Source organism: Vanessa cardui, chromosome 15 (genome assembly GCF_905220365.1).
Source record: "Vanessa cardui chromosome 15, ilVanCard2.1, whole genome shotgun sequence".
In the NCBI taxonomy this organism is placed as follows: Eukaryota; Metazoa; Arthropoda; class Insecta; order Lepidoptera; family Nymphalidae; genus Vanessa; species Vanessa cardui.
In genome coordinates this window covers 3,354,441-3,375,374 of record NC_061137.1, presented here as the reverse complement: position 1 = coordinate 3,375,374, position 20,934 = coordinate 3,354,441, and the positions used below count along the sequence as shown (strand labels likewise).

The 20,934-nt window shown below is 31.7% G+C and overlaps 1 protein-coding gene across 1 annotated transcript in view; it reads right to left on the bottom strand.

The window, feature by feature from the left end:
• LOC124535562 (connectin-like) overlaps window positions 1–20,646 on the bottom strand; it is a 33,575-nt gene extending 12,929 nt beyond the window's left edge. The window contains exon 1 of the mRNA XM_047111809.1: window positions 20,509–20,646. The gene's annotated coding sequence lies outside the window, so the exon portion shown is untranslated. The remainder of the gene's footprint in view (window positions 1–20,508) is intronic.
• Window positions 20,647–20,934: the final 288 nt, after the last annotated feature.

Below are 20,934 nucleotides of genomic sequence, written 5' to 3'. Positions count from 1 at the left end.
TGAAAGTTGAAATCTTCAGCAATTTCAATTTGTGGTCAATATAAACTTGGGGACATAGTAAATTTTGAAGGGTATTTTATCATTTAGCCAGTCTTGCAAAATTAATGTTAGTCGACTTTATCACTGAACGGAAGGTTTGCAAAGTTTAAGTTAAATTTGAGGAGTTCAAGATCCAGTTTCTACTTAAGGCAATTAGTTGTAAAGTATTTACGTGAAAATTTGATTGATGGCCTTAAACGGGTACAGATTGCGTCGTAAGTTTAATACCTATCTCTGTGAGGGCGGATAAGTTCTTGTAACAATTTGATTTTAGTTATTATCGTCTGTAGTATCGGAGCTGAGATGGCGCAGTGGTTAAAATGCGTGCATCTTAACTGATGATTTCGGGTTCAAACCCAGGCAAGCACCACTATATATATATGTGCTTAATTTGTTTTTATAATTCATCTCATGCTCGGCGGAAAACACCGTGAGGAAACCTGCATGTGTCTAATTTCATCGAAATTCTGCCACACGTGCATTCCACCAACCCGCATTAGAATAGCTTGGTGGAATACGTTCCGAACCCTCTCCTTAATGGGAGAGGAGGCCTTAGCCCAACAGTGGTAAATTTACATTTATTTCGTCGGGTAAATAACATAATATGTGGCTTAGGACGCCTGGCAAATATGAAAAATATAAACGTAATAGAGTTTACTACTTAAAAAATATTTCTTATTATAAAATTAATAATAATGTAACAAATCATTTGTAGTATACGCAATGCAAACACTAACAAGAGAGTAATAGCTCAAAGGGGCTTGACATCATAAAAGAGCGACAGATCGCTCGCTGTCACGGCATGCATGTCGATATTACCCTAGACTATTACCATCAAATCAAAAGTAAATTGAAAGTAACAAATTAATTAAACCCACTTGAAATAATAAGTATTGACTTGAAAGAGACTATTTATGTTAAATATAAGGCAGATTCCGAGGTTTTGGTTCAAAGTTTCAAACCCAAGGACCTATAAAAAGTAACTGAGTATCTGTGGAAAGATTTTCAGTAATTGACTGAAGTCTGGAAAGTATATAAAACTGTTGGTTGTGCACCTGCACTCTTTCCGGTGATGTCGAATTTTCCGTCCCATTGGATAATAAAAGTGAGTGAATAGAGAGAGCAGGTTTAGTTATAGAGACACTTGAGATAAGCTGTGGTCGAAATCGGTCTGGTTAACATAATTTGTTGAAGCAAAATATCATAAAGTCTATACATAATATAATAAAATTGGTGTGTCTGTTTTCAATATTAAAATAACCCCTTTTTAATAAATTCATATTTATGTAAACACGGTACATGTACCAAATAATATTATTTTACAATTTTTGTCGGACTGTCAGTCTATTTGTTCCGGCTAATCTCTGGAACGGTGATGTATATATGTATGTAGATGATGTAACTTAAGCTATTTTATTTTAGAATTATATACAAAAATTCAATTTAATCGAAACTCGCACGAGGTCGCGGCATAGCTAGTTCTTATATATACTATCGGACACTGAAGTACATACATGTGACATGTGACAACACGATTATATACAGACGGATGAGAATATGTGATCTAATACAATTACTAGCACAAGGGACAAGGACAACCTTGTATTCATAGACGTTAGTGACGTAGGCATCGTGTTGATACTAAACAGAATATTATATATTATCAAAGTTAGTGAACGGCCGTGAACTTGGCCAGCAATTTATTTAATATAAAATCGAAAATTATGAATATTTTAGTTCCTAAGGTACGTTTTCTGGTTAATGTTGATAGATACACTGTCATAAAATGTATCCTTGATTTGTTGAAAAACCCTTATGTCTCAATTTGTTTTTTTTTTATAATTTGAAATTACAGCAGAGATGGCCCAAAAACAGAGATGGCCCAGTGGTTAGGTTAGGGCACGTGCATCTTAACCGATGATTTCGGGTTCAAACCCAGTACCAATATATATGTGCTTAATTTTGTTTATAATTCGTCTCGTGCTCGGCAATGAAGGAAAACATTGTGGGGAAACCTGCATAAGTCTAATTTCATTGAAATTCTGCCACATGTGCATTCCACCAACCCGCATTGGAACAGCATGGTGGAATATGTTCCAAGCCTTCTCCTTAATGGGGGAGGAGGCCATTAGCTCAACAGTGGGAAATTTACAGGCTGCTACTTTACTTACTTATAATTTTGAAATTTATTTTAAGGTATAATGTGTCAATCACAGAGAATATAAAACTGAATTTTAGCGATGTATAAAAAAATAACTAAAGCAAGGATGAATATTAAGTTTTTACAAAACAAATAGAAGGAAAACCCTGTATTTACGAAGCTATCTAGCGGCCGTGTTCATTCGGCAAATATCTGAAGAACTTTTCACAGATAAAGGAATAGCCTAAAAGTAAAATATATTAAACATATTATTTCTTGTTCTTCATTGGATAAATAGAGTCTGTGTGTGTTTTAAGATCAGACCATCAAATGGAAATATCCACGTAAAGGTGTGATCAAAACATGTAATTAGTACCTATTTACTCAACATTATATAGGTATGTTAAGTAAATGTCTTATTGTTGAATTCAGTCTTCCTCTTACTAGAGGTGATTTGGAGCTTATTCCGACACGCCACTCCAATGCGGTTTGATAGACATTTGTCAAAATGTCGGGATGCCAAAAATAATTAATAAACGCGATTCAAATCCGTTATAACTAGTTTTATTTCAGTGATTTAAACATTTTTCTCAACTTAAAAAAAAATGTTGGCTTATACTTATAGATGGTTTGTTTTAAGGGTGTTATTAATAAATTTTTGAGTTAGTAAAATATTTAGTTGGAGTTTCAATTATATAATATATATTAATCAAATAATTAATCTATGTACCAATGGTAATGATTACTTCATTATGTTACAAAATTAACACTATAATGTCAATGGTGTTGATTTTTTTAATTTGGTGTGATCCTTATTCTACCTATGACATGTGCTATATCAGGGTAACCCTTGCCCATAGAAATACTGACAATCGTAAACGTTCTACCAACCTTGAGAACTATGATGTCCCTTGTGACTGTAGTTACAACGATACATATACCTTTCAAAATGGAAGAGAATAATACTGTGTCGCTGTTTGGCATTTAATTTTTACCTATAATCTTATATCCTTTACCTTTGAAATGAATGAAGAAACTACGAAGTCAATAAAACGCATAAGTGAATAACAAGTTCACAAAACGGAGACCAGGAAAGAATTATAAAGCCCTCATCAGACGTATCCGTATAAAATCCTTGAAAGCGTACTGCGGGAACTCGCGGAAGTTTATTATGTAATGTCTAGCTGCTCAGATATTGCTGGGACCATTTTATTTTGCAATTCTCAAATGGAAATTAAAGAGGGCTCCTTGCCAGGCTTAAGTGCTTAGTTTGATATCAGAAGTTCTCGTGTAGGAGTCGTATCGTGAGACACTCCTCGTTTGAAACTTACTTCTTTTCAACTAGAAGCGTAACAACATGTTGCTACACAATTCGTTTCTTCTTACTGTTATCATTTGAAGTTGTTGTATAAAATTTTATAATTGGGGCAGTATTTCAAATTTCGAATATTTTTGAACCATAAATATTACAGACTTTTGGGTGAAACTTCTTTAATTTAAACTGCGTTGAGATTCAAATTTTAGTAAATTGTTTCGCTCTGAACACCAAGCAAACTAAATTTTACATCCTTTATGTGTGCTGAGCAAGCAATTTATTTATTTACAGTAATACTATTATGCAAGATCTCACTTCGTTTTTCACTTCCCAGCTTATCGTGATAAAATGTTTTCATTCCCATAAATTTAGATTACTGGGAGACTTTTGTTAAATTTTACAGAATAGCACTATGACGTAAAATACTACTTAGGTATTTTTTTAAATAATTAAATATATTAAGTATGTAATATGTAGCTAAAAATATTTTCAAGCAAAGAAATAATTTTGAAGGACAAATCTACGTAAAACATTTATAATACGTACGATTGTAATAAAAAAACGTGAATTCAAAATGTATAAAATGTCGCATCAAAATTTCGTCGGTATCATCTCTAGAGACAATGATCTGATTTTTAAATCGTTACACCTGTGAATTCTCACAAAATTTCCGACACCCGAATTGTATCACGTAATACTTTGTCACATATTCCTTTTCTGTATCTTCAAATATCTCGCGAAATAATCGCTCTTATTATATTACTTTTATTCTTTTGTTAGCATATGGGGCACCTGATGGTAAGTGGTCACCACCGCCCATAGACAATGGTGCTGTAAGAAACATTAACCATTCCTTTCACCGCCAATGCGCCATCGACCTTGAGAACTAAGATGTTATGTCCCTTATGCTTGTAGTTACACTGACTCACTGATCCTTCAAACCGGAACACAAAAATACCACGCTCTGTTTTTTGACGGTAGAATATTTGATGGGTGGTACCTATCCAGACGGTTGCACAAAGCCCTACTACCAATAACATACAAAATGAACTGTTTTCAAATTCTAGGAAATTTTGTCTTTCATTTTTGACAGTGTGATGTCAGATATTGAAATGGTGCATATGGAATTATGCCTCACATCCGTAGCCATCGATGAGTTAGAAGCGAACCGGTGAACTTATAACAAGTTGTCTCAACTTTTGAGATCAACTCGTCCGAACAATAATGGAGAACTTTTATGGAATTATGTGGACATGAAAACGAGAATTGGTCTTATCCTTTCTGTTAAACTTCGAATGAATTCGAATCAGATGAAGTCAAAGTTTAATAACGTTTCGCTGATCGATTCAGTTGTATGATAACACGAACTTTAAGCTATGGTTTCGTTCGCATCGCTTAGTACATAAAATAAACTAGAACAATTTCAGAAATTAAGGCTTGTTTAATCTTTAGCTTGGGTAATCTAAATGATTATTTTTTGCATCAAAGTTGAAAAGGATTGTTCTCTACTGGTTGAGAAATTTAATAACATAGTCGTCGTGAATATTAAAAGGTCTTATTCGTTCGATTTAAAACTTTACGTTGTTTATTGAGAGTAGGTAAAAGTGATGTTCATTTATAGTTGTTCAATGACCTGTGATATATTAAATATCAATAATAGGTATTTTATGGTATATATTCGTTCCTCAGTTCATTTCAATGATTTTACACAAATATTGAAACTACGTCTGCCTATGTACTGATCGATTGTAACAGCGTCTTCAAAGCTATCAGTAACAACCTCATGGTATCTTATTATCAGTCTGTACTTGCTCATAACTTTTATTTAATAAAAAGAATAGTATCATGTTTAACATTAACAGCCTCTTAATTTCCCACTGCTGGGCTAAGGCCTCTTCTCCCTTTAGAGAAAAAGTTTTGGAGCATATTCCACCACAGCTCTACTGCGGGTTGGTCGATAAACATGTGGGCGAATTTCGTTGAAATAAGTCGTATGTCTGGGTTTGAACCCGCAATCATCGATTAAGATGCACGCGTTCTAACCACTGGGCGAATTCGGCTTTATCGATCAATCTCGGCAATAAAAATTTATTTAATTATAGTGCAGGTTATTTTTATTTCTATAAGTGTTTTTTTAATTAACCAAGAACATATAATTCAACACGTTAATATAATAAGTGGATTACACTGTTTATCATACACTTATACTAGCCAATTCTATCTTCTTGCTTTTATTATTTACATTAAGCCGTAAGACCTTCGCTAATTTCATAGAACCGTCAGAGATATCACCAGCTTTTTCTGTCTTACATCTACTAAATTAGTCTGAAGTAAGGATCGGGAGAACCTTTAGCGTCAAACACTACTTCGGTGTTCTAAATAATTCCGTACATAAAATAGTCAGGCATCTAGAGAGGACAATCATTGCCAGATTTATCATTCATGCGCCAATTTGTATCGTTAGTTGACCTTACTACAACAAACTTTGAAAATTTGGATGCTATTGTCTTCGTTTAATTGTATTAATGATGAAATGAAATGAAACATGACTGTATTTTATAAATGTTACATAGTTCAATATAGGACAACGTCACATACATTACTCTGATCCCAATGTAAGAAGCTAAAGCACTTGTGTTATGGTAAACCAGGAGCAACGACGGTACCACAAATGTTAAAAAAGAGTAACTACTGAGTTTCTTGCCGGTTCGTCTCGGAGGAATCTACTTTCCGAACCGGTGGTAGCTTCACTTTATTGTAAAATGACGATTCAAAAGTATTTGTAAAAGCCTACTGAAAGATGAAATGAAATGATGAAAGAAGAAAAGAATGTTACTTCTGAAATTACGATTTTGATTTTAAGCAAATACTTTACTTAATCATTCAGTTTTGTTGATAAAAAAACATATGAATGTTAAATATCTATACGAATAATATCTAAGGTGTACCATAGACCCGATCGATACCTGTCCAAAATTATAGATCGCTAAAAATACTGATTAATTTGTCGATAAATTAAAATTATATGCATATATCATTTAATTAAATGATAATATTTACCCAACGACTAATAGATTTCCTTAAGTGAATATCTTTTTTGTCACCATAACATAATAAAAAGTAAAATAATAGTGTATAGGTATATGTTACACTGCTTTATTAAATATTCATTATTATTTCAATTAAGACAAATATAGAGCTTATTTGCTCCAATGAATGCACATGTGACATTTTGTTATCTAGACCGACGAGCTCGAGATAAATTATAAATTTCGAATTTTTATATTTATTTCAGATTGACGTTTTCCAATTCCAACCAATGTGCAACTCTTCCTGAAGAATAATTGAAAAGAAATCTTCATAAATAAAAATGTGAATGTTGGTTATAACCGTATCCATCGTTCACTACAAGACATAAGTATTTTATATATAAATAGTCCTAATAATCTGCAACTAAATAACATAGAAAGGCAACTATATCTTAATAGATAATACCCACATACATAAAGCGGCATTCACTAAAGCTCGTAATAATAAATGGGTGACACTAATTGGACGGAGATTTTGTCGCAGGAACTCATGGAATTACTTTTAAAATTTTCCACCAAAACTCTCAGCATTCGACACATACTAGGACAAATTCTTATGACGATAATATAAAATTTGCTATTTTTTAAGCGATATTCGTATCCGGACGGGTATAAGAGGCCGCAGCTTCGCTCGTGTTTTACTGGCTGGTTGGCATGTGTTTGGCAAAAAAGTAGCCTATATCCTTTATTGGAGTTCAAGTTTGCTTCATAACAAATTTCGATAAATTCTGTTCATCGATTTGGTCGTGAAAGAGCAACAGACAGACAAAGTTACTTTCACATTTATAATATTAGTATAGAGTAATTGCATTGCCAATGAGATGCCAACCGTAAGAACTATGTCATGTCTCAATTATTAATTAATTTAGATATCGGGACACCACGGTACTTTAATCTTTGTTATTTGGCGTAAAATAAAATAAAAACTCAACGTAAAAAGAGAAAAGTGAGAATTGTTTCAGAAGTCGAGAAGATAAAGGCTTTGATTTCTTATCATATGTTATATTTCATTTCATTTCATTATATGGTTCAAGGATTTACTTAGGTCCTGAAGTAAAGTTTAAGTTTGATTACAAATTGTTCGGTTTGGCGAATTTTGTCGATGCTACTTCTAAGTTATGTCGTACTATATCTATATCTGTACGGGTGGTAAGCTATTAGGTACGAATGGTACCAAATCAAACAAAGTTCTGCATGTTTCCGCACACTATCTTATGTCATCGTAAATTCTATTTTAATTTTAAACTTTCACGTAGATCTACATGGGAGCTGATATTCATAGAATGAGCATCGGATCTTTATAAATGTGTGTATTGTATGTACACGACACAAAATATGTCATATAGTAATTTTAATTTAATTTACAAAAATATAAATGTATTTACTTAGTCTCACGCACACTAAGATATACCGTAAGCACGAGCGTCACTCATACTAATGCACGTCTGTTATTAATTTAACGTGGAGGGGCATCTTCATTAGTTAATTAATTTATTAAAGAATGTAAAATAAACAAAATTCCTTAAATTCAAAGGCTTTAATTTTCCAATTTCATCTTTCACGTGGCTTAAATTATAACAATTCCATTTGACCGGTGTAAACTAATAGTTTATAGTTTTTTTTTTACATTTAGATAACTGTGAACAGGATCGCTTTCATAGTCGTTTTGTATTGGTGGGTATTTCATGCGTTTGTTTATCCGGTTTTATCCGGTTTTATCCGGTTTCAGCCGGCAAAAACCCGAATGAGGCAGAAAATTGTCTAACATTTTATAGTAAAACCGCTCGCGCGAAACGGAAATGTTTTATCGCGTTCAATAAATTTTACGGAAGTCAGTTTATATGTATTATGTGCTATGAATTCTAAGATTTTACCTGTACTGTTCCATCATCAATCGTTACATTTTTAAACGTTTGTTCGTTGCGACGTTTTATTAAGTTCTTATTATTCGATTCGAATTTCAATTTATCTAGAGTCTCATTTTATTGACTTATTACTGACCCGCCCTTACTTCGCACAGGAGTAATACTGATACTAAATATGCTACAGAATGTTTTCCAACGTTCACAGTATATAATACAATTCATAGTTTTTAATGTAAGCGCAAAAATGTATTTATTTACAATATCAGATGATAACTTCTTACCTACCTCTCAAATCACACTATCTATTAAGAGAATCTCATCAAAATCCGTTTCGTAGTTTTAAACATCTAAGCTTGCATAACATAGGGCCAGACATCTGTAAGCGACTTTGTTTTATACTATGTAATGAAAATGTTAATTAGTTACCCGAATGTTAATTAGTTAAAAATGTTATTTAGTACATTTTAACACTTACAAATATTATTAACAACAAACAAAATCCACTTACAGATTAACAAGTCTAAATGCAGTTTTAACTGTCTGCCGTTAAATTTTCACAATAACACAATACACCTGAATTTAATCAAAACTTTGATACCATACACCACCCATAGCTATACATTTTCATTCGGACATTGTAGCTAAAGTAAAAACATAATCATTTTAAGTGAAGCGTCGTTTGTTGATTTTGTAGCGAGCTTCTGTTTACATAGCATGGCATTGCTATTAAGAATATTAATTAACTGAATTAAACACTTGGTTTCGCTTGCATTAAACTAATTAATTACTCACTTCTGAGCTTCCAGACCTATCAACATTATATACATTCCATTTTCGAAGTAATAAAGTAAATTCCACAAAGGTTTACACTACTCTTGATACGAAGACGAAATAGAGATGTTTATTTAGTAGGACTTGTGATAGTGACGTCACATATTTGTGTTCAAGTAAAAAAAAAATTCATAAACAAATATCAAAAATGTATGTTCACCCTACGATGATAACACTGGTTATTTATTATTCTGTTCCATTGTGATTTCATATATATATATTCCAAGGATTAAGTTTAGTTGCTCAAGAATGTTTACAAAATTAAAAGAATAAAATAAAATTTTATGCTTCCGTCAAACAGGAATTTGCAATAACTCCCTTAGGTATATTAGTTTTGAAATTTAATTTTTTTATGGAATAGGTTGGCGGACACATAGACAATGACGCTGTAAGAAATATTGTCAATGCGCCACCAACCTTGGGAACTAAGATGCTATGTCCCTTTTGCCTGTAGTTACACTGGCTCAAAACCGGAACACAACAATACTGCATACTGTTGTTTAGCGGTAGAATACTGCGTACTGATGAGTGGGTGGTACCTATCCAAGCGGGCTTGCACAAAGCCCTACCACCAAGTATAATCATATCATATCAGCTTGATAATAAATTCTACTGAAGACAAAGCACAGTTCTTTTTTAAAGGCAATTTAATGCAATAATAATAAGAGTACTTTTTATTACTAATATGATCTCATTACTACACATACAAGGCTGATCAATTTAATCTATTTAATAAATATAAGCTTTGAGTGTGTTCAGTGGAAATACATTGTTTGCGAGAATTTGCGGAGTCAAATACATATTGTAATTTAAGCGTATCATATATTTAATACTATGTTGTGTTGGAATGCGAACGTGGGTGTTCGTTTAAATATATCGTGAAGAGTCAATGATTTAAAGCTTTCTGTAAAATAATATAGTGTGTTTCATATTTTTAAGACATATCTACATGGAATTTAGATATTTAATTTGCAAGTCTCCAAACAAAGATATACACCAAATACATACTTTTAAAATCTATTAATGTAATGTCAGGATTACAAATTGGGAGTACCTTCAATTATAGGACACCACAATATTTAAACTCAGTTATAGTGTATACATATCAAAAAATTTGACCGTCTCTTTGTAATATTAAAATAACCGCTTTTTACTGAATGCATACTCGTATCTAGGTATGTATACACATTATATATTTTTTATATTTTTTGTCAGTCTGTCTGTCTGTTTGTTCTGACTAGTCTCTGGAACGGCTGGACCGATTTGATGGGACTTTCACTGCCTGGTAGCTGATGTAAAAGAAAGGCTTTTTAAGCTACTTTTGTTTTAGAAATATACACATAAAATTTAAAAAAAAATCATTTAAAAAAGGTTTCATCGATTTACAATGTAATGAAATTAAAATAAAATTTGAAATAAGAAAAGTTTTGAATGAAGTTGAAGTTTTGCGGGCGACCGACTAGTTTTGGATAAGTTTCGATTGGGTCTATCGTAGACCTATTTGGCTACAGCCTACAATTATATCAATATAGATATAGTTCCAAATGCTTTAATGAATAGATAACCCTCGTTCCATCTATTAAGTTTCCACTTTTAATCTGCTAAAGCGATTTTAATGCAATATGATATATTCACACCCTTAGGGAGTATATCTTAATTGAAGAGGGTGAAATATAAAGTAATTATTCCATGTAAAGTCGGATGTAAAAGCTGTAAGGGTCCCACTTCTTACTAGACAAGTGGTTCAGCGTTTCATATTGTATTTACAATTAATTTCCTTAATAGCAGACGTAGGTGATATGTTAATGGTATAGGATATATGCATGTTATGTTACTGCCCTGTCTGACTACTCGCAAGAATTAAGGCTGCAGAGCCCTAAGACCTAAAATCAAACAACAGTTTAGACTGATGTAATATTATTGGGTCTGTGCAATTCTCAGTAGCCGACTCAGTAGAACTTCGAACTTCGGACTTTTTCAAATCAAATCTAATCTAATCAAAATAAACTTTATTCAAGTAGGCTTTTACAAGCATTTTTGAATCGTCATTTTACAATTAAGTGAAACTACCACCGGTTCGGAAAGTAGATTCTTCCGAGAAGAACCGGCAAGAAATTCAGTAGTTACTCTTTTTCAACATTTAAAAAGTATAAAGTCATGTTAGTTAATACAATTATTTAAATTAATATATCCTGCTTGGAAGTCAACAATTAACGCTTTTTTATCATCTATAAAATCTTTTATCGAATAATATGCTTTTTCGGATTGAAGTTCCATTAGATTATGATAATTTTTGAAAATATAATGCCAGGTGTACATTTGCACTGTAATGTTGTCTTAAATTTTCGCGATTATTACACATTTAAATAAAACTAATTATAACGGATGAATCGCGTATATTAATTATTTTTAAACATCCCGACGTTTCGAGCACTTTACAGTGTTCGTGGTCACGGGTAGACTAAGATGACTCTCTTAGTCTACCCGTGACCACGAACACTGCAAAGTGCTCGAAACGTCGGGATGTTTAAAAATAATTAATATACGCGATTCATCCGTTATAATTAGTTTTATTTAAATTTGCACTGTAATCTCTAGTGCGTAGTTGGGTAATCTCAGTCGTAATGGATCACGTGACTGGAAAATATTCGTCTAAATTTGTTTTATAGGATATGTAAATGGACAGGGAATTAGGCCAACAGATTGTTAACAATGCCCAAAGAGATTAAAAAGTTGCCATGAAAATAAATAGTGATTCCATTAAAAAAAAAAGAATTAATTTATATGACTTTAATACTGGCGAATTTCTACGCGAAATGTAAAAAATCCGTCAGTCCAGCGTTTTCATCAGATATATATTCTGATACAGTGTAATAGGCTTTACTGTCTAAAATCCTTTTGGAATGCTATATATTTTTATCAAATTTCGTGTGCTATAAAAGTGTTGAAAGGATTTAAAGTCGCTGAAATAGCCGAGCACACTAAGCGTTAGTAACCCATTCAACTTTACAACTTACGTGAGCAATGTATGAGTCAACGCCTACATATGTACATGCCTTTACCTCACATTCATATTCCTCATTATGGAACTGAGTAGTATGTTATTAAATCTCTAGTTTTTTTATTGTATATAAGAACGTTTAGCAAGAACATAAATATTTATTGCACATTAAGTTTCGAAGATGATGTGGTTGGAAAACGGGAAAGCCTAACAGAAGATTATGAGTACAATTCGGGCAAGCACCATTTCATTTTCATGAGCTTTCTTTGTCATAATTCTAGAGGATAATATCGCAAGGAAACCTGTATTTTTCGGATGATAATCTGTCAGTTGTTTATACACTAACTCGCTTTGGCCTTTGAATTCGCTCTTGGATTCATTACCATACACACTTTTCATCGTTAAGTTTATTTTAGATTACACTGACAAAAAGCAACTATAGCTTTATCGATAAAGATATTTTAACTACAAAGACAACAAAAATAAAAAATAACATCATCATCATAGTTCCCAAGGATTGTGAGGCATTGGCGAATGGTCAATATTGTTTAGAGCACCAATGTATATAGGCGTTAGTGACTTACTATCAGGTTGGCCAGCATTCCGCATTTTACATATTAAATCAAAGCTACTAATGTACGATCATCATTAGACCTCTCTTACATATACATATTCGATTGTGAATATTATTCGCCTTAGTGTGTACAAAGCCATATAACCAAATTTCAATCAACAATAAAATACAAATAACGTATTGAAAATATAATAACAGATTACAAATATACGTAAAATAACAATGTAACCCATACCGTCTATATGGCTTATTTACATTTCATTTTGAAATCAAATAACATATTTATGGTAGGGATAATTAAGGCACATCGGAAATTTAACGTAACGATATTAATCGGATAATACTATTATGCAAATGTGATAACAGTTAACTAATTAATTCATAGCATTTTATTGTTAATATTCAATTATTGTAAATGTTAATTTTATATATCAGAAGTTTCGACTCATTATAATCTTTCAATCTTGTTTTAATCGCAGTTTGAACTTGCTTTTGCGAAATTTATTTAAGGACTGTTAATCGCTTACGTAAACATTAAAATTATATATTATAAATTCAAATAGGGTTAGTTTTATGTTGCCAAAGTAAATTAATAATTCATTTCTTAATATTAGAACTGTATTCTTAATTTTTTTTATATCGTAGCTTACATGTATCAAATCCAGCTAAGTCAATTTATCGATTGCAAATTGTTTATAGACTTTATTTATAAGTGACTAGAGTTTATAATTAACTACATTTGAACTATGAGATTAAAGCTTGAAGCTTGAAATACTAAATTGATCCCGCGTCAACTAGCTAGGCGACACCTATAAGCTAATGAGGCTAAAATGCTACGAAGTTTGAGTCTACGTGTCTACGAAAATTACACCCCTGTGGAATATACAGAGGATTCCGAACTATATAAAAACCAAGGCAAAATAATTTAAAAATAGTATCTTTACTAAAAATTATCATAGAAAAAATAAATCATTCAGTTATATCATTAAATCAAGTGTTAACAGTACTTTTGCTTATAAGGAATGGAATATTTTTTTTATTTACTAGGTGAGTTGAATGAGATCGGTTCATCAGCCATTTGGGTAAATACCCATTACTCCTCTTAAATTTAATTTCCAAATAGGTAGTAATAATCAGTATTGTCGTGTTTCAGATCGAATAGTGAGTCAGTCAGTATTGTTACATTCACAGCAGACATCTCTGTTTTCAAGATGTAAATCACCGAGCATTGGAGTTTTAAGCCAAGGTTTATATAAATTTAATTGCCAATGTTATAAGTTGGTGATAATGTATTAAGCTGCCATTTTCTTTTAATAAAAAGGCCCATTTTATCGTATATTTTTTTCTAGATATCACATCGACTGCACCAATGTCGGATCAAAATTAAGAATGCTTACTATTCAAAACATGTTAAAGAAAAAGTAAATATGTATCAAAATGTATCGAGTGTCGCGTCCGTTTATTCACAATCTTTGCTCTTGTCTATTGTATATAATAGTAATATATTATATTTGTATGTGTGTGTGCCATGTGCGACGGTATTTGCATTTACATTCGTGCTTTATTATCATTTATTTCTCTGGGACAGTACGCTCATATGTTAAGAAATGTCACTGTAACCGATATTGGTCGTAAGGTTTTTTTTATATTCTAATTATATTATGGGTTAGCAATGTTAAATTTCGAAGCGATATTGGATGTAGCGTTGTGTATTCAATACGGTCAAAGTCGTAAGAAACAGATAAAATCTATATGTACAATAAAACCGGGACGGGCTTGTGTCCATTGGTATAGTAAAGTAAAGTAACAGCCCATTCCCACTGCTGGGATAAGGCCTCTCCTATTAAGGAGAGGGTTTGGAATTTCCCACTGCTGGGATAAGACCTTCTCTTCCATTGAGGAGAGGGTTTAGAACATATTTAACCATGCTGTTCCAATGCGGGTTAGTGGAATGCACATGTGGCAGAATTTCGATGAAATTAGACACATGCAGGTTTCCTCACGATGTTTTCCTTCACCGCCACGAGATGAATGATAAACACAAATTAAGCACACACATATATATATATATATATATATATATATATATATATATATATATATATAGTGGTGCTTGCCTGGATTTGAACCCGCAATCATCGGTTAAGATGCACACGTTTTAACCACTGGGCCATCTATAGCCATTGGTAGCCAGCCATTGGTATACGAAATACTTTTTTAACGGTAACCAATATTATTGATCTAGATGTCATAAAAATTTAATAAACAAGAAAAAAACAATGTATATAATACAGTTTAATTTAAAGATCACATTTAAAATCAACATGTCTACATGTGACTTTTTATTTTGCTGAAGCCTCTGAATTATAACGTACTCAACATATTAGTTAACATTAAAATTTGACACAAAAATTACTAGATAGTATAAAAAAAATAGTTACAAATAAGTACTTTTATTCAAGACTAAAAATATTACCTAAATAATAAGAAGAAGCCACCGAGGCAGGCTTTTCAAAATCCCGCCGTAGATTAGCCGTTGAATATGCGTCTTAGAATTTATAAGACGTGCCTTATGATTCTCAGCCAGAGATTTCGTAATGAATGGAACTTTATTTTTCTTTTGAGACGGTTATATTCTGATCTAAAACGAAATTGCCAAAAAATGTTAATATTTAGGTAGCTCTGATTTTCATCTAAACACTTTATAGATGACTAGTTATTCCCGCGAATTCGTGAGCGTTTGATTTAAAAAAAAATGTATTGTTCTGTATTAGGCAGCTTTTGGGTTATTCAAACGTAGTTATGTGGCAGTGGTGGGATGCGTGCAGTACTGGACAGTATTATAAAATTGCAGCGCGACTTTATTATTATTTTATAAATAATTCTAAAATAAAAGTAGTCAAGTTTCTCCTTATTACATGAGCTATCTGTGAAATTGAAAGTCAAAAATCTTTATTCAAAATTTAGGTGTTGTTTTGCAATTGCTTATTGATTAGTCAAAAATCTACCAGCAGTTCGGAATTTAATACCTCGGACCTGAGAAGAATCGGCGAAAGGAACTCAAAAAGCCAGTGAAAAGGCCGTCAAAATCGGTCCTACCTTTCCAGAGATTAGCCGCTACAAACGGTCATGCAAAAAATGAAAAAAAAAATGTTGTCATGTGCACTTAGTAAAAATCGGTTGTTTAAATACTACAAACAGGTACCTACTCCAATTTTATTATACGTACTGAAAATGCTTAATATACTCATAAAAGATACGATTTCGCCTATGTATATTTTTCCGGTATAAAAAGTACGTACAAACTTTCGTTTTGTAAAAAAAGTTACGTTGATCTATTGTTCGTTTGTGTGGAAAGAAGGACAAACTAACATCACTTACACATGAATAGTATTAGTAGGGATTTTTCGACAAATTTTTTTTTAAAAAAAAGTGTAGCAACATGTGGAGAATATTAGTAATAAGAAAGGGTAAAAGTTTAATTGCCGATAAATTGACTTACTGTCGACATCGGAGCATAAGATGAATTAAAAACATATCTAATGATTATTTAATAATCCTCTTTGGTAGGAAAGTAAGGTTTTATGCAAGGCTGTTTCGGTAGGTATATGTACTCATCATATATTCTGTCGCTTAGCAATAATACGTAATATTTTGGTGTTCTGAGTGAGACGCATTGATGACGTAAGATATGATTAATATTTGTTACAGTACTATGTATATGCAGTGAAGATCGCTAACCATCAGATGGCTCAAAGGCCCGTGTACCAAACTATAAAAAATAAATTGGCAAGTGAAAATTTTTCATTTAACATTCGCTTATTTTTTGTACTTCTGTCTACTACTACTATCTGTCTTGGATCAAAAAGATGTCACACTCAGCATGAATGGCTTTTTGCGTTCCGAAGTAACGGAGTATAAGTACCAATGTCTGTATTGTAACAATTTTACTTTTTGATGGAAGTCGGTATTGAACCTTGGACCTTGATATTTATAACCCTACACATATATAAACTGCATTGCATTTTTTATTCCATACGATTTTTCATACCACATCCGCAATAAATTGCTTCGTTTATTTTACATTTATGGTTCATTTTCGTATTATGTAACGTATTTCGACATTTAAAATTAAACTTGAATATTATTACTTTTTATATCACAGTGGCAGATATTATATAACCGCGAGAAGTAAAGATAAACTTCAAAAGCAAAGTTTTGGAATTCGTTATGTCAATACATCTTCTTGTCGAGTTTTTTGATGAGAATCGTAAGTCTACTTTTTATTCATAAATATTGAGTACCTATTACATTTAAAGTATTGCAAAGAAACATTTCAGGCTAAATAGTGAGACGCACTCCGTTTTATAATTAGTAAGTTTTATAATAGTCTTATTTTAGAAATCGGTGAATCTAAGGATAAATGTAAGAACCCAATGGTCCGCCAATGTGTGTTCCAGTTAAAGACATAAATAGTATATTCTTGATCGTATAATGTGTGTGGTGTGATGGAGACCTTTTAACATCATGTGACCTCCTTATACCTAACATCCTATATATTGTGATATAGGTAGACGTACAGTCGAATGGGTCACTTGATGGTAAGTGGTCACCACTAGCCATAGACAATAACTGTGTAAGAAATATTAACCATGGAAACTATGATGTTAAGTCTCTTTTGACTGTAGTTACAGTAACTCAACCTTCAAACCGGAACACAACACTTCTGATTACCTACTGTTGTTTGGATGTAGAACATGTCAGATATTCTCAGAGTAGGTTCCAACATATAGAGACAGGTTTGCATGAAGTAAGTGAGATGCGATAAGAAAATATATGCAATGTTATGAACCGCAGAAAAAAATAATCTTATTTATCGATATTTGATTATTTATCCATAGTAAAAAATCGATTAATATTACAAAATGAATAAAATACGAACTCATATGTACCTCACAAGCGTATATTGGAAAGTATATGAAAATGAATATGTTGTAAATCCTTTATTCAATCGGTTTTCCAATGAAGCTTGTGTTTATTATTTCAACAAATACAAACGGCGTACAGAATATTGAACAATTAAAATATTTCGATAAATTTTTGTTCATGCTGATTGTTTATTTTTATTTTTTTAATTGAAAATATCATGCGGTTTCGGAAGCTTAAAAATATTTTTTTACTACATATAGACTCTTAAATTAAAAAAAGATTCATAATAGTTCTTTATATATAATGTATTAATATTTATAGAATAGGTTCGAAAATAATTAAAAAGATTGGGTAAGTTTATATCTTTCTAGTGTAATAAAACTATGTAAATGCAATGCAGTTTATATATGTGTAGGGTTATAAATATCAAGGTCCAAGGTTCAATACCGACTTCCATCAAAAAGTAAAATTGTTACAATACAGACATTGGTACTTATACTCCGTTACTTCGGAACGCAAAAAGCCATTCATGCTGAGTGTGACATCTTTTTGATCCAAGACAGATAGTAGTAGTAGACAGAAGTACAAAAAATAAGCGAATGTTAAATAAAAAATAAATTGGCAAGTGAAAATTTTTCATTTAACATTCGCTTATTTTTTGTACTTCAAACCTGTCTCTATATGTTGGAACCTACTCTGAGAATATCTGACATGTTCTACATCCAAACAACAGTAGGTAATCAGAAGTGTTGTGTTCCGGTTTGAAGGTTGAGTTACTGTAACTACAGTCAAAAGAGACTTAACATCATAGTTTCCATGGTTAATATTTCTTACACAGTTATTGTCTATGGCTAGTGGTGACCACTTACCATCAAGTGACCCATTCGACTGTACGTCTACCTATATCACAATATATAGGATGTTAGGTATAAGGAGGTCACATGATGTTAAAAGGTCTCCATCACACCACACACATTATACGATCAAGAATATACTATTTATGTCTTTAACTGGAACACACATTGGCGGACCATTGGGTTCTTACATTTATCCTTAGATTCACCGATTTCTAAAATAAGACTATTATAAAACTTACTAATTATAAAACGGAGTGCGTCTCACTATTTAGCCTGAAATGTTTCTTTGCAATACTTTAAATGTAATAGGTACTCAATATTTATGAATAAAAAGTAGACTTACGATTCTCATCAAAAAACTCGACAAGAAGATGTATTGACATAACGAATTCCAAAACTTTGCTTTTGAAGTTTATCTTTACTTCTCGCGGTTATATAATATCTGCCACTGTGATATAAAAAGTAATAATATTCAAGTTTAATTTTAAATGTCGAAATACGTTACATAATACGAAAATGAACCATAAATGTAAAATAAACGAAGCAATTTATTGCGGATGTGGTATGAAAAATCGTCGAAAATCATATAACATTTGAGTTTTTCGTATCCAAAATTTATTATGTAAATTTAACGTTTTATATTTCAATATAACTAAATCTGATTCTTTGATAGATTTCTTAAGGGTTTTTGTAATAAAAACGTCAAAAGCTCTCAAATCACTTACGTTTCATGAATATTGCTAACGGTAAATTTTCGGATATTAAATATTATGATTCGAAGAATAAATCTTGTATATACAAATTCATAAGAGGCTTGTGTACAGTCAGATTGAATATATATTAAAACAATGTCGTTTCCCTTTGTTTGCATTCAGATCTTTTAAGCTACGCAACAGATTTTAATGTCTTTTTCATTAATAAACATAGTGATACAAGAAACGTTTATAATATATGTAGATTACATTACATTTTTAATAAGGTTTTTACAGTTATAATGTTCTATAAAAATCCTTATTGTATACGTGTAGAGCCGGACGGATAGCTAGTATGTATAAATTGATAATAATTAACCATAAACGGTTACTATGCTACGATTACGATACGCCTACGTTAATAACATATAAAATTAATTTTAAAACATTATTACAGAAAAAAAAATGGGTCAAAAAAATTGTTATGCTATATTTTATATTGTATTATTGTTACTAAAAATGTACTCCGTGTCTTTTAAGTAAATAGATTCTACGTACATTCAAACGGGTGACAGTTTTACTTTATATAATATCGTGGAATAATGATGTAAAATTAATCGTAAGAATATCCTTGAATTAATATATAATAAGGATTTTATTCAAATAATTAAATATGTTTGATAAAGAGATTCTAAATTTAAATCATTGCTTAAAACTAAAATAAATATTTAATATATTTACGAGATATCAAGAAAAACACTAAGCTTTGTTTTATGCTAAAATTTATAACTTTTATAATTCGTTTTTGAATTTAAAATATAAAAAATATAACATTAAAGCAGATATTCTCTAATTTTATTTTCTAGACTTTCAATTGTTTCGTTAATTTATATTAAAACTCATCTTATTAATTATTTCAACAATAATATTTAATACAACATGTTTTTTGAATTAATAATTCAATGTGAACCGAACTTCGAGCCCATTATTGTGCTATATTATAATGATTACAAGAATATAGAACACTCGTCGTAAATTTTGTTGTTATATTCCAAAATTATCTGAAAACATCCATACATGGAAACGAAGTTTGATAACAAAAGTACAGAAACGCTGAACACACGAAATCGCTAAACTTCCTAACAACCTTAAGGAGAACCGAAATAATAAACTTACCGTAACATTAAAAGTTGCAAACTCCTTTAGGCACGCACTGTATAATCACAATTAGCGAATAGCAAGTCCGCGTAAAAGTTCCAATGGTAAATCGAACGCTTTTCGCTCGTAAGTTCCGCGTTTTCGGTAGACGTTCGTCCCGTTTCGCGAACGAGTTTACTACTGACTTACTGAGCGATGGGGCGAAGGAATGAGGGAGTGGACAATAGGGTGGCCCCAAAATTGATAGCTTAAACTAGTTTTTACGGTGTCTTTCTGGCGGCTACGATATTCCTTTATCAACCTTTTTTTTTTATTTACAGAACGAAGGTTATGTAGATGGGATGAGTCAGAGCGCATAACGGAAATGGTTATTTTTTGTTATATATTTTTTTTTTCTTTCCAAATTTGATATTTTTTGGAGATAATTATTACCTTGTCAACGGT